This window comes from Rhododendron vialii, chromosome 9a (genome assembly GCF_030253575.1).
Source record: "Rhododendron vialii isolate Sample 1 chromosome 9a, ASM3025357v1".
NCBI classification, from domain to species: domain Eukaryota; kingdom Viridiplantae; phylum Streptophyta; class Magnoliopsida; order Ericales; family Ericaceae; genus Rhododendron; species Rhododendron vialii.
In genome coordinates, this window is record NC_080565.1 from 7226645 (window position 1) to 7237354 (window position 10710).

Here is a 10710-nt window from a genome sequence, read left to right on the forward strand (position 1 = left end):
CTCGATCGATCGAGGAATATTTTGCAGTCTGACAAAGAAAACCTACATGATTTGTTTCGTACTCTTTTGCTCGATCAGACAAGGAGTTGAAAACTATCGGACCAAATTAATGTTAAAAGTAACCCGCATTCGCATATGCGTGTTTTAGGTGCATGTACGGATTGGCGCGCCCAATCGGTAAGTTTATATAGTCCAGGCTAGGAACGTGATAAACCGAAGCCACAATGTCACAGGACATATTTACTTCGATATGAATTGGGTATGGCCTGATTAGTTATGTTTATTTTGCTTTAGAATATTACTACAATTAGCTATATATACAAATATTTGTACCGTTGATTGTTTTTAACAAAGATCATCATGTGGCAATTACACAGATGCTGCCGTATGTTTAAGCTAACAAATTAAACCCCGTTATAGTTAATCGTTATAGCTTATACGATGATATCCAAATCATGGAATCACTAGATGAGATAATTTGGAATCATTTTCTTTTGGACATTCAACGTAAAAAATAGCACAAATTAATCATGGAATCGGTTAGCTAGAGAAATTAGGTGCAAGAATTCAAGTTCAAATTAAGTGTCATAATTCAAATTTTACTAATTTCATGCTCTAAAATAGGCATCAGACTTCAAATTTTTATAAATATATCCATACAGATTGTTTTTACTTAACATACGGAGTATTGATTTTGCATACTAAGCCATTTACGTCTCCTTTCCATGTAAGTTTCCAAATGAAAGTTGTACAGATACCCCATCTCCCCTGACCCCATCTCCGAACGTACATAAACACTTAATTTTTCTGTCCCAAGAGGAAGATCGATGAAGAGAACATCATTACGTTGTCTAGTTTTATTTTTAAAATTTTCAAATCCTGTTATTTTCATGTGATATAGACTTGTGTACAAATGCAAAGAGAAAAATTAGAGTTCGCTTATGTTTTTTTCTTGATTCTCATTTCACTGACGATGGTGCGAAAAAGGCTGAAGATGAGGTGTTCTCCTACAAAGTATAGTTTGGGACCAGATTTGGGGTTTGGTTGAAGTGGCAGATGAGAAAGAAGAGTGAGAATCCTCATTTCCGTTCGAGAGAGAAAGTTGGGAACCAAACGGGGCCTTGTTAGCTAAAAAAGGAATACACAACAGTGCGCCAAAACGACGTCGTTTTGGCGCACTGCACAGCACCTCCCCCCGAGTCCTCGATTAAGATGTTTCGGATTGGATTAGGGGAAAGCTCGGGAAAAACAAGAAGTTGGAAAGCTGAGGAAAAGATTAAATTAAATTAGTAATTCAATGATTCCCATAGTTTTGTTTTTGTTTTTTTATTTTTGTTTATTCCCAAATCTTTTTTAAGAAGGGTAGAAGAATAATTTTACACTCTAACTTACTTAGGCAATTGCTGACTAGGTAAGTGGTGGAGGACCATTATACACAAGCACACAACAATCTAAACTCCCGACGTGGAAGACAGCCTGATTAGCACCCAACAAGTGGGAAAACATTGTTTATTTTGGGGGAAGGATAGAAGAGTAATTTCACACACCAACTTAATTCCCAAATCTTTAATCTAAAGTTATTCTGAATTTAAGTTGTCGAAGAGGATTCGAATAGGACATGGTAGTCATAGGTGTTTTTGCTCTTGTGCTCTATGTGGTGGAGTGGCTTAGATCTTCAAAATCCTATGAGATTTAACATTTAACCTAAATAATGACCCATACCACAAGGACAACAACAGAAAATATGAACCAAATCATAGAGCCATACAAAATCTAGCAAGACTATATACAGATCCAAGCAATCTCTTTTATTTCGATTTGATTCAAGCAAATTACAATTGTGGCTTATAGTCTCGGTATCAAGGTTCGGCCTCGGTGGTATTCATACCGACAGCTGAGGGCTGTTGACTTGTCCAGAATGAAGACTGATCCAGGCCGGAAAAGCCACTCTTAGACTTGGGTCCGCCTGGACAGCCACACTACTCATGGGCTTGGACCAGGCAAGCATGTCTTGAGGTATGAAAATGGTCGTTGGAATGATACGGGCGGAATATAATTCTAGAATAGAATTCATTTCTAAACTATGCTACTTGCAAGTGAAGTGAAATGCGCGTAGTTGGTGCCTCCTTTATACTCTCATGTACTTGATAAGGTTTGATTTTAGTAAGCACTCATTTCTCTCCCATAGTCTCTTAGGATTGAGTAGATTATATTTAACGAATGGCAAACAAAAACTATGCTACTTAAACAATCATAATCACACATTTTTTTCGTTAACACAAATTAAGCCACATGCACAATGTATGGTTTTTTTTTTTTCAACAATTTCATTTAGGATGTGTTTGCATTATGGATTTGTGTAGGTAATTTGTTAATACAGGATCTATCACATAAAAACCTAGTATTTTTCAAGATTGATCATCCATCAAAATAGATCAAGCAGTTTCACAATCCAAAAAGTGGAGTAAAATTTGACGTTTTTTCAAATCTCAAAAGTTTAACTCTTCGCGCGAATAGTTTTTTAAAAATCCAGACCGTCCAATGCCAAAACAGACGACTGAGATCGTGTAGCTCCGGAAATGACTTATTCACGGCTCCTCTGTGGATAAGCCAAATCTCAAACGTTGTTACCTCAAAATTAAGTACTTGGGCATATTGTCCTGTTGTGATATAATTTGTTGAGAGATTGAAGGGATTGAGTTATACCAAGTCAACTTGATGGAGGTTTGATTTAGAGGTTTGATCGAATGAGGATAAGCTGATCACTTGGTTGTTAATTTGACTGGGTTAACTAGGAGGCAGTTGAGGATATCTCTGATCTCTGATCGATCGAGTCCTAATTTTATGGAAAGTGGTTGCTAGTATGAGTATATTTATATCCATCCTCATCATATGACTCAGAAAATAATCCAATCGATAAGAAAGCTTCTAATAAAGCCAAACCCCTACTCCCTCTTCAGTTATAAAAGTTTGGATCGAGTTAAATCCTCTCTTCGTTTCTTTCCAAGATTCCTTCGTTTTCTACATGCCAATCAGAGTCGGTTCAACCACCGAAGGTGATAGCCTCGTTGGTTGGGCCTCCCTCTTCCCGCAGGCATGGCTCGGTTTCGAGTTGTGCAAGTGGCATGGGATTGGAGAATTTTTGTTCCCACCAACGTGTATTTAGGTGGTGTTGTGATGACGGCCTGTTCTCACGGATAGTAACTATGGCTCAACTAGACATTCCATTGGCGGGTAGGGAGCCTCTATGGTCACGCTGAAGGGGAGTTGCTATGCTAGTCGTCCCCTCCCACCCTATTCCAGTAAAAAAAAAATAAAAAATTTAGAGTTGGTTCAAGATGGAGAATGATTAGCAAAGCCTAACATAAGTACATATATATGGCGGTTTTGGAGTCTTGTGAAGATCATCCAAGCAGAAGAGTTGGACGAACTATGTAACACCGGCTGAGCCTTCAAATCATGGCCTAAGCAAACGCGAGATGAAGGCAATTGCTGTGGCACAAGAAATTTGTCAAAGGATATCACGATCGAATGCGAGGTGAAGTTCCATTTCTATATCTAAGATGGTTCATGCCCATTCAAATATGTAAAGAAGTATCGAAGATATCAACGTTGAGGCTCTTCATGAAGATTATCTGGCACACCACCCTGGATGATGAACTGTAGCCAGTCCAACTTGGACGGGAGTTTAGGGCTGGACGAACTTTGAACACGGAAACTGCAAACCTCTTATCCGACATAATTTTCGAGATAGCATCCCTACCTCTTTTCTACGCTCCTCGATGTCACTGAACCCAGGAGGATTAAAAGAGCTTAGAGATGCAATCTCGAAAATTACGTCGGACAAGAGCTTTGCTGTTTCCTTGCTCGAAGCTCGTCGAGCCCTAAACTCCCTCTTCAAGTTGCAGTAGTTCATCATCCAGGGTGGTGTACTGGATAATCTTTTTTTTTTTTTTTTTTTTGCTCGGCAAAACGAACGAATTTATAAATCTCGAAGGGGAACATCGAGGAGGATACAACTTAGCTCAAAGAGCCAAGGGCAGCAGCACAAACAAAAATAAAGTGTACTGGATAATCTTCATGAAGAGCCTCAATGTTGATCTTCAATACTTCTTTACATATTTGAATGGGCATGACCCATCTTAGATCTTGAATAGAAATGGAACTGACTTCATCTTGCATTTGATCGTGATATCCTTTGACAAATTTCTTGTGCCACATCAATTACCTTCATCTCGCATTTGCTTAGGCCATGATTTGAAGGCTCAGCCGGTGTTACATAATGTAATTGTTCGTCCAACTCTTCTGCTTGGATGATCTTCACAAGACTCCAGAACCGCCATATATATGTACTTAGATTATATTAGGCTTTGCTAATCATTTTCCATCTTAAATATACGGTTTGGGTCATAAATTAAGACTGTAATTAGTCATGTTTTGATTCACATGAGAAATCATACGAGGACAATAACAGGAGAGGATCTTGATTCGAAATTTATGCCGATATATGTGATGTTTCGTTATGTCCTGTTGCTCTTTTGCTTTGTTTTTTGGTTTTTGATTTTGCTGGACTATTTTCAAGTGTATTAGGATAAAAAAGGGAAAATTATAGAAAAATACAGAAAGGAATTACACATGCAGAACAAGGTAAAACAAAACGAACATTTCAGAACAAAGCAATCTCCTTATTTCAATTCGATTGAACCAAGTTACACATTTTCACAGCCACAAGCACCAACATCACTCATAGATCGATAAAGCGCGAACAACTAGCGATAAACATTTCAGAACAAAGCAATCTCCTTATTTCAATTCGATCAAACCAAAGTTACACATTTTCAGAGCCACGGGCACCAACATCACTCATCGATAAAGCACAAACGACAGCCAATTCTCGCCCTGGAATGCAGAAATTTTTCAAAACCACTTTTAGGAAAAGCGAGCCACCCATGATCCAGATAGCAAAATCAACAAACTGAAAATGAGCCATCTCTTCCTGTTCTCCTTTTTAAGTGCACATCAAAAGATTAGTCACAGTTTATATAGATCTTTTGAGTTGAGAAAAATCAGGTTAGCCATCTTTTCCTTTTCATTAATTTTCGTTTTGCCCAAGCAATGCACTTAATGGCCTCGGTGTACAAAACCTAAAACAGAAGGTACACTGCTGTAAGCATTCAAAATGACCTTGTTTTTATGGTTGTGTTGAATAAAGCAACTTTAATGGCTAAAATACAAAATTCAAATAGAGGGGCCACTTGTTTTCGATGATATAACATAAACAACAACCATTTTCTTATCGAGAAGAAATACTTGATGAAAAAAGAAAGGAAGACCTGCGCAACAAAATCGACGAGACCATTTTATACTGGATCTATGAGACAAGGAATAGACGAAGAAGAAAATTTTAAAGATTTCTATCAAAACTTTTGGTTGAAAAAATATTTTCTGAGCGGAATGAAAAATATCTACAGATCAAAAAGATGATTGCGTCATTCGAATATTTCTTTTTGAGGTGCGCATGAAAATTTGATTGTGTCACAAAGGTTTATATAAGTCGCAAGAGCGAGAATTAAATTGACGTTACAGTATCAAAATCTATTTCCTATCATTAACTGCGTACGTGCTAATTATATTTAGTTTCCTTATAAAATCTTTGATAATATACGAAATAATTACCGTTTTCCCAAGTGCGTTATCATAGATCATTAATTAGGAAAGCCCCCCTAAGAAAATCCACGTGACACTTATCAATTCAAATACAATTTGCAGTGGGATTGATAAATGGAACCAAAGTTGGTAGAAATGGGGAGATTGTTTCTCACCTACAATTTGCAGATGACACTCTCATTTTCTGTCAGAATAAGTTGGAGGAAATGGTTGCTCTAAAAAGAATTTTTAGGCTATTTCAACTCATGTCAGGCCGGAAAATTAACTTCTCAAAGAGTGTGATGTGTGGGGTTAAATGCCAAGATCAGGATGTCATTAATCTAGCTCTGGTGATGGGGTGTCGTATTGGTTCACTTCCTATAAGCTATCTCGGACTCCCACTTGGAGCTAATCCTAGAAGAGTTCAAACTTGGCGACCTGTGATAGATAGGCTAGAGAAGAAGTTGGCAGTATGGAAAAGGAGATTTATGTCGTCTGGAGGTAAATTGACACTTATCAATTCAAATACAAGTAGTTTACCTGTTTACTTCATGTCCCTCTTTAAGATGCCAATTTCGGTTGCAAGGAAGATTGAAAAACTTCAAAGACAATTTTTTTTGGGGTGATTCCATTGATAAGAAGAAGATCCATTTGGTTAGTTGGGAAACTATAACAAAGAGTAAAAAATATGGAGGTTTAGGAGTGAAAAGGATGGTTGAGCAGAATCATGCTTTGTTAGCAAAATGGTGGTGGAGAATTAGTAGAGAAAAGGATTCTCTATGGGCTAGAGTAGTGTGCTGGAAGTATGGTCTCTCACATCAAGATTGGCTTCCTCAATTACCATCGTATGGGAGGGCATTTATAATCTGGAGAGACATATGTTCAATTGGGAATACAGAGAGTGCAATGGGGAACGTAATTCAAGATGGGTTTAGAATTCAAGTGTATTCCGGAAATAACACTTCTTTTTGGAATCACAAATGGATGGGGGATCAAACACTGCGAGAGGAACCAAGATTGTATTTGAAATCGTCGCAAAGAGATGAACTAGTATGTAATGTGCTCAACTCGATAGGTAATGGAGATTGGAGTTTGTTTTTTCAAAGGAGATTGCATGATTGGGAACGTGAACAAATGAATGATTTAATTGGCAGATTACAAAATGTGTCTTTGGTGCCGTCAAGATTGGATGTGATGCTCTGGACTGGGAATTCTAATAACTTATTTTCTGTTAAGTCTGTCTATGATCTTTGGAAAGCTGAAACTTTTACCCAGAATTCCGGACTTGGTTCTTTGTGGAGAAGTCTTAGCCCTCCAAAAGTGGAGATTTTCTTGTGGAGGGCATGTCAAAGCAAGATTGCAACTAGATCAATTTTGAGTAGTAGGAACATAATGGTAGGAGTAGATGAAACAGCTCTGTTTTGCCCATTTTGTTTGTTGGAATTGGAAACTCCAGTGCATGTTCTACTAGCTTGTCCACTACAAGAAAAATTAAAATTGGTGACGAAAAAGTGGCTACGGAATTTAATTTCGTCACTAAATGAGTATATTTGGCGACGAAAAAATAAATTCGTCACTATTTTGATAACTTCCGTGACGAAATAATTTCGTCACCAATTATACCTGTTTAGCGACGAAAAAAATATTTTCGTCACCAAAGGTACCCATTTGGTGACGAAATACATTTTTTGTTGCCGAAAACTTAAAAAAGGTGATGAAATTATTTTTCGTCGCCAAAGATAATCATTTGGTGACAAAAAATATATTTCGTCACCAAATGCTTAACTTTGGTGACGAAATTATTTTTCGTCACCATTTTATCGCTTTCAGCGACGAAAAATATATTTCGTCGTCAAATGGGCACCTTTCGTGACGAAATTTATGAATTGCGCTTTGTCACTAAATGTATTTCGGACGTAACTCTTTCCTAAAAACTCCGATTGAGATAATTCAAATTGGGTTTGAACAATAATTCAATTGCCTACAACTTTCATGTTTATCAAATTTGCTAATTTTAATGTTTAAAGATTTAAAATTACATTCGAAATATATTTTCATGTTAAACATATGTGTTATATATTAGATATTTCAAATGTTTACTAAAAAGTGTGTGTAGTGTAATTGGTTGGAACTTGCGCGAAAAACTCAATGGACTCGGGTTCGAAACCCAGCAGGAGCAAGAAAGAATGATTTTTTTTCTCATATGAAAACATTTTTTGCAACGAAAAATTTCGTCACCGATGTGTCACATTGGTGACGAATTTTTTCGTCGCTAAAAGGAATAATTGATGACAATAAATTTCGTCATCAAAAAGCACAATAAGCGAGGAAAAAAATTTCGTCACCAATTATTCACTTTTTGGTGACAAAATATTTCGTCATCAAAAGGCACTATAAGTGACGAAAAATAGATTTCGTCACTAGGTAGGAATCCTCGACAACCTTTAGTCGACAAATTTTTTTTCGTCACCTATATTATTTGTGACGAAAAACATGCAATTTGTGACGATTTTCATTCGTCACCCAATTGAATTTTTCTTGTAGTGGTCCCTTTTCGACGGTCATCTGGTCAAGAATAGCCGGCCGATTGGTGGAATATAGTTTGGGCGGCTCCTTCAAATTTGGCGGATTTATCTTTCTGGTGGTTCTCTTCTCATTTCAAAAATTTGGAGAAACATATTTGGGAGTGTTGTTTCTATGCAACCCTATGGTCTATTTGGATTGCAAGGAATGACGCTATTTTCAACAATAAAATTGTGGATTGCAATCATTTGGAAGAGTTAATCAAATCAAGAGCAGCCATGTGGATCAAAGCCAAGTTTGATATAAAGGTGTATACGGTGGAAGATATCAAATCAAACCTTGACGGTGTTAGAAGACTCTTTATTTAGGTGTCTTTTTTGGGTGTAACTTTCCTTTTATTTTCCTTCCCTGTTTAGGGTTGTGGTGAACTTTCTGGTTCTCCCTTCCCTTTTACTCGATGTACCTATTTCGAGTTTAATAAAATTTTCTTTTGCCGAGCAAAAAAAAGAAAATCCACGTGACCATTGTGAACTGTGCCAAAGGGATAGAGAGACAGAGGAAGAAGAAAAAAACTCGAGATTTCACATACTATTTTAGATCGAAAACATACGAGGTTTATTGCGTGCTCTTTGCTAATTAAGGAAGAAAACGGGTCAAATTTTGAGGATTAAAATTTACCCATGTGATAAGTGCTAAAATATGTATATTTTCGCCCTCCAATCTATATTTATTAGTCTTTTATTTTTGTTAACTGATTGTTATTATTTGTTGTTATGTATAAAGGTTGCTCGAGCTCGATTTTCAAGATTTTGGGTAAAAACGGAAGGTAGCAAAAGTTTTGGGTCAAAGCGCGAAGTAGATGAAACCCAAGGGCCTCTATGTGATTCTTCCCTTCAATGCCTGTAAAAAAAACAACTTTTTTTTACCCTACCGTCTACGTGGGAAGCAGCTTTTGAAAAAAAAAAGTCAAAAGCAGCTTTAGCTTTTGGAAAAAACTAATCGGCAGCAGTTTTTGAAAAAAAACGGTCGGCAGCAGCTTTTGAAAAAAAAGGGGGCGGCTGTCAGCGGAAAAAAATATAAAAGGGAGGACAGAGAGCTGCGAGAAGGGAGAACGGAGGGTTGTCAGAGAAAAACACAAGCAGCGATCGAGGGTTAAAGAAAGAACAGGGCTGCAATTTCTCCCACTGTATTTTCAGTACACACTCCGACCTTTATTTTACAGTATTGATTTCTTCGAAGCTTTGTTTTTCTCTTTTAAGTTTTGTTTAGATCTCCGCACACCGGTAACTCGTATTGATTTCTGTTCTTTATTAAAGTTATTCATTGGTATTTAATTAATTGTTATTTTTTTTGTTTATTTTTCATCTTGCGTAATAGAATCATGTTTCAATTTAGGGTTTCTTTTGTTTATCACATAATGATTAGTGAGTAGTGATATAGGTAGGGTCGCGGGGTGATTAGCACGCCGTGATCAGTTCGGGTACTGCTCTTTTTATCAAACAATGTAAAAATGATTTAAGATTGGAAAAATACTTCCCGCGGACGAATCTGGGCATTGTCGGAGCCCTTGTGAACGGGGGAATGGGGGTCCAAAACCCATTCTCCGCTGCGCATGGGTATACGGCGACCCTAAGGTTTCGCATCTTGCGGGGTATCTTTTCAATCCAAAATTGAACATTTTTAAGAATACCAAATTGAGCAGGTTGATCTGGACTGGTTACGAGTGCTATGAACCCTACGACTGTACCTCTTTTTAATTATTTGAAAAGAAAAGTTATTTTTCTTAAGTTTTAGTTAATCTCAAACAAAACAACAAGGGGTAGCTACCTAAGAGCTAATTTTAATTCTACAACCCGAATTTTTAGTCAGCACACATCACCGTCTCTGTGGATTCGACTCCGGACTTACCGGATATTATGCTGCGTCGATCTCCGCCCTACGCTTGGGGCAACCCATTAATTTAGGACTAGGAAATCGGTCAAGCACCATGGTAGCCAACTTTGCGCATTCGTGTATAGAAGATTGGATTACAGAGTTTATATTGTTCCTAAAATGCGATAATTTGGAATCACTGTGTATCAAAAAATTTACTTTGTCATTACTATGGCATGATTAATTTACTACAATTAGACGCCGTTATGAATATTCATAATTTTTCTTCTTTTTGAACGACGAAGATTTGAATATCACGAGGTAATTACATGCATCTCCATCTCTTAGCGTGTAAGGTTTCAACCAACTTCACCACATACATTTTTTCGTATGTATTTGAAATATCTAATATGTAACACATAAATTTTAACTTTTATTTTTGGTACTTTTGATTTTGTTAACGTTAATACTATCCACTTGGGGAATACTACTCTTTTAAAGAGACCACCTATCATCACAAGTATATAAGTGATAAAAATTCATCAATGAAAAATCAAATCCAATATATATGTAAAATATTACTCCTTAACCAACTAGAACTAGCTCACTTAATCAGGACTCTTTCATCTCATTAGGAGGTCAGAAATTCGTGTATTTTCACATGCGTAT